The following is a 4607-nucleotide window of genomic DNA, read 5'->3' on the forward strand; positions in this document are numbered from 1 at the left end:
AACTACCCTACGCGGGACGTACTACCTTACACGCGGGGCGTGTAAGGAAGTTCTTCAATGCAAAAAGCTCAGAGACTCATTTACGCGGGGCGTGCCTCAGCCACGCGGTGCGTAAATGACCCAATTCAAGCAATAAAATCTCAGAAACTCAAACACACGAGGCGCATCCCAGTCTACGCGGGGCGTGGTTGAGACAACAAGATCTGGATTTGGTCCACATGCAGAAGATTTCTGACGGAATGGGCAAACACGCGAGGTATACTACACCATACGCGAGGCGTATCATGGGAAATCTGCAGAAAATCATGCTCCTCCATGCTTGTATCTTATGAAATTACAATTTTGTCATAGCTTGATGTGTATAAATAGGAGTGACTAGCACTCATTTAGACATCTTACCTTACCTTAGACCATACACCTTTGTTATACAATTGTTAATATAGTTTAAGTTCTTGTTATTTTTGGTTGGAGATTATATTTATAGAGCAAAACTCTTCCACCTTGAGAGCTTGTTCGTTGATTCCGGCGTTCCATCAAAGTTCCGCTCCATCTCCGCTCACCAAGCTCGAAAGCTCCACCTCCAAGTCCTAAGAGACGGCCTTGAGTCCGGTTAGCTAGTTCTGAGGGTGGATTCTTCCATTTTTACTTGCTAACTAGCTTGCACTCTTCCTATGTACTAGGCTTGGTTGTATTCCGTATTTACGTTTTCCATATTTATAATATATGATTTGCAATTTCTGTTTCTATATACGTGTTGATGTTTATTGCTTGTTTTGATACTCATAATTGATTATTGTGTAGGAGAACACGATTTCCGACGCCATTCGGGCTATCTTTAGGGATTCATATAGGTGTTGCCTTACCGGAAGTGACGCTCCGGAAACCGTAGGAATTGACAAACCACGGAACTTACGGGCCCTAATTTCTGATCCCAAGCATTAGACACGCCTTGACTAGGAACCACGTAGTCTAAGTACTTCACGGGTCGGTCACACTACACGTAGTCGTCATTGCAAGAGTAAACCGTTAACCGTATATACGTTAGGAGTCATTGTTTGTTATATTTATAACTTATCGCCATCCGCATCATTTCATAGAGTTGTTGCTATATAAATTTGTCTCAACCGTATCTAGGAGTAGTTTGTAGTTGTTCCCCGAATCAACTCAAAGTATTCACCGCTTAGATAACATATAAAACCGAGTCGTTTAATACTTGTAGTTATAAATCCTGTGGATTCGATACCCGGTCTTAACCGGATTATTACTTGATACGACGGGGTACACTTGCCCCTAAGTTGTGGCGTATAGTAGAGCTAGAGCATTTAGAAAGATCACATCCATAGTCATAACGCGCTTATCATAATATAAATATTTCATCGTAGAAACTCTACCGTACGTTACGCACCATCAGTTCCTCCTGATCATTGTCAGATGTAAGATCTGTCTTGGCTGGCTTCTCTTGGTCAAGAATAGTCTGTTCCTGTCTCTTCTCATTAACTCCGAAACTACATGCACACTCAGCACTCTTTTTAGTCATCAAAGGAGGATTAGTTTCCTTAACAAATCGTAGGGTTATAGCCATGACATCTCCTTTAGGGTTTGGTTCGGTATTACTCGGCATCACCCTTTTTCCTTTTGATGATGAAGCAGCTAGTTGATGTACTTGTGTCTCCAAATTCTTGATGGAAGCCTGTGTCTACTTCATAAATTGCATCATCATGGTCTTCATGTCCTGTTCTACATCCTCCTTGGGTGGAACAGGCTGTTTGTAGTGATGTTGCGGCTGCCTCTGATAGAGTCCTCCTTGTTGCTGCTGGTATCTAGGTTGTTCCTGCTGGTTTGGCTGTCCAGTCCATCCGAAATTTGGATGATTTCTTGTAGCTGGATTGTATGTACTGGAGTATGGATTTGGTGGGTTCCTTTGATTGTATCCAGCATAATCACATTGTTCTTGCTCATCTTTTCCTTGCTTAACTCTAGAACAGTTGATGTTGAAGTGAGGCCCTCCACAAAAATCACAAAAATCATTGAATGGTGGTTCACTATGAATGGATGAGACCTTGAACTTGCTGATCTGCCTGGCAAGCTATTCCACTTGGGTCGTCAGCTTTGAAACCATGTCACCATCTGCCGTTCTTTTTCCTTCACTCCTAGCTGAGTGCCAATTATAACTTATGCTTACCACCTTTTCAATTAGGTCATACAAGGCTTGTGGTTCAAGATCTTCGGGGTTACCATTCGCAATGGATTCAATCTGGATTTTGTATGTGTTGGTGACTCCATTGTAAAAATTCTGTACTTGCATCCACATGGGGATGCCATGATTTGGTACCCTTCTTAACAGCTCTTTGTACCTTTCCCATGCCTCGACCAAGGATTCATCCTCTTCTTGCACGAAACAGGACACCTCATTTCTGAGTTTGATGGCCTATCTAGGTGGAAAGTATTTCATTAGAAAAGCACTGGCCATGTCCTGCCATGTTGCTATGGTCCCTGGCTGTAGGTTCTTTAGCCAGTTCTTTGCTTTATCTTTGAGAGAAAACGGAAACAGCTTCAGCCTTATCACGTCATCGGTGACTCCTCGGTTTGATCGAAACGTGTTGCACAACGTAATAAACTCCTGGATATGCCCATTTGGATCTTCCGACCGGTATCCACTGAATTGCGCAGCTGCTTGCAACATCTGTATCATAGATGCTTTTACTTCAAACATGTTGTTCCCTTTATTAGGCAGCACAATACATGACGAGTGTCCTTCCGTGGTAGGTCTGGAGTAATCTCTGATTCTCATGAATGGTGGATTGTTGTTCTCTCCTTCTTCTTCAGGAGGAGGTTGAACTGGTTGTTCTGGTATTCTTCCAGCCATCCTTCTTTCTCTTTGTCTCTCTCTTTGTCTTGCTCGTCGAGCTCCCGCTTGGTTTCATCTACACGTTCTCTCTAACTCAAGATCAATAGGAAAAACCGGTGGTCCAGCTCTGTGCATAGACAGTAAGAAAAACTGTTTCTGGCTGCACTATGTAACAAACAGATTAAAAACACCTTGTTTCACAGAAATTTTCAGATAAACTTTTGACGGGTGTCGAATCCACCAAAAATAATTAATACTTCACAACCCTTAGTAACAGGCTTGCACAAGGGTAAGTAAAGGTCGAACCCAAAGGATTAGTACTGATTTAACTAAATTAATAATCAAGAAGACAATAAAATTAAATAAGGGGAGATTTGATTAGATTGATTAACTAAATTAACAAAAACAACGAAATAGAATTGGGATTGAATGTAAATAGTAAAGAAGATTTCAGTCAAGGGATTCTCAGGCAAGGATTTCAGTTAGTCTTGATCATTGACGGAAAAGATTATTCTTCTAAATCAAATATCAGATTAGTTTGGATTATTCTTCCATATTATTGAATTGGTTAAGTAAGACTATAACCAATCCCTAATTAACAAATAACATTTCCTCAGCGACTAAGATTCAACCTGTTAATAACATTATGAAATAGAAGAACCTAATCTAAGCCAACCGATTCTCAGCGATATCGATTCAGAAACTTAATTATTTATTCACTTGATGTGATAAAATTGAATCTTGATGTATTAATGTCACGTGGAGAAAGGAATTTCAGATTGTCAGTCTGATTTTATCTCCGAATACATTCCAAGATTCGATTTTATGTTATCAATCACTACATGCTTTGATTCAACTAAACAATGACTCTTCGATTCCCTAGTTTAATCAAATAGTTGTATGTTATCGGGGATTGAAATGATGAAGCGTTGTATTGCAATTCTTTGAAACCGCTCAACCCATATTTTAAAGGATTCAATTGGTTCTTTGATTAGATAATTGAGATCTTCCATCGTTTTGCTTTCTAGGATTGAAGTGATGAAGTGATCGGTAAAATCTTTCGACATTTGTTTGAAAGACCGAATTGATCCTCGCAATAATTGATCATATCTGTAGACAGTTGCCTTTAATGTAGTCGAAAATAAATGACATTAAGACATCAGTTGTCGTGGTGGTTTGTAGAGCTCAGAAAGTTCTTCACATGCAAGGTTAAATGTAAATTAACAATTGGGACAAAATCCCTAAACACAGCGAATAAATAAATGACATGAATAGAGAAGAATTATAGAAGTAAAACGATCTCACAATACTTAAGAAAACCTGCCCTTGAATTAACCCTTAACTGAATGTAGAAGTTTAGCTATGAATAGCCATGGAGAACAACCTTTCTCTCTTGTGAAAGATAGAACAAAATAAAAATAAAAGCTAAACCTAAAAACGGAATGAAAACTACTGAAATAAAAAATTCAATTAATTAGAGATAGATCCTCTCCTATTTATAGGAATTCTCCAACCCTAATTAGGAGATAAATCCTAGCTAATTATAAAAAATAAATATTCTAACTTCCTAATACTACTTGACTTCTTCCTTCCTGATTTGTAGGCTCAAAACTCCTTAATAGACATCTGAAAACGTGATAAAATTGAACAGATTCGCACTTGACATATTTGGAAAGATTTCTGCCCGTCTGCTTCTTAGTCTTGGGCAAGACTAACTCCATTTTCGTTTCAGCTCCCTTGATTCAGCTAGTCTTGGGCA

At 39.2% G+C, this 4607-nt stretch overlaps 1 non-coding gene across 1 annotated transcript; it reads left to right on the plus strand.

The window, feature by feature from the left end:
* Positions 1 to 2315: 2315 nt before the first annotated feature.
* Positions 2316 to 2422, plus strand: LOC136221127 (small nucleolar RNA R71). The gene has a single exon (XR_010684914.1). It is a non-coding gene; the product is annotated as a small nucleolar RNA R71 (small nucleolar RNA).
* Positions 2423 to 4607: the final 2185 nt, after the last annotated feature.

This window comes from Euphorbia lathyris, chromosome 2 (genome assembly GCF_963576675.1).
Source record: "Euphorbia lathyris chromosome 2, ddEupLath1.1, whole genome shotgun sequence".
Taxonomy (NCBI): domain Eukaryota; kingdom Viridiplantae; phylum Streptophyta; class Magnoliopsida; order Malpighiales; family Euphorbiaceae; genus Euphorbia; species Euphorbia lathyris.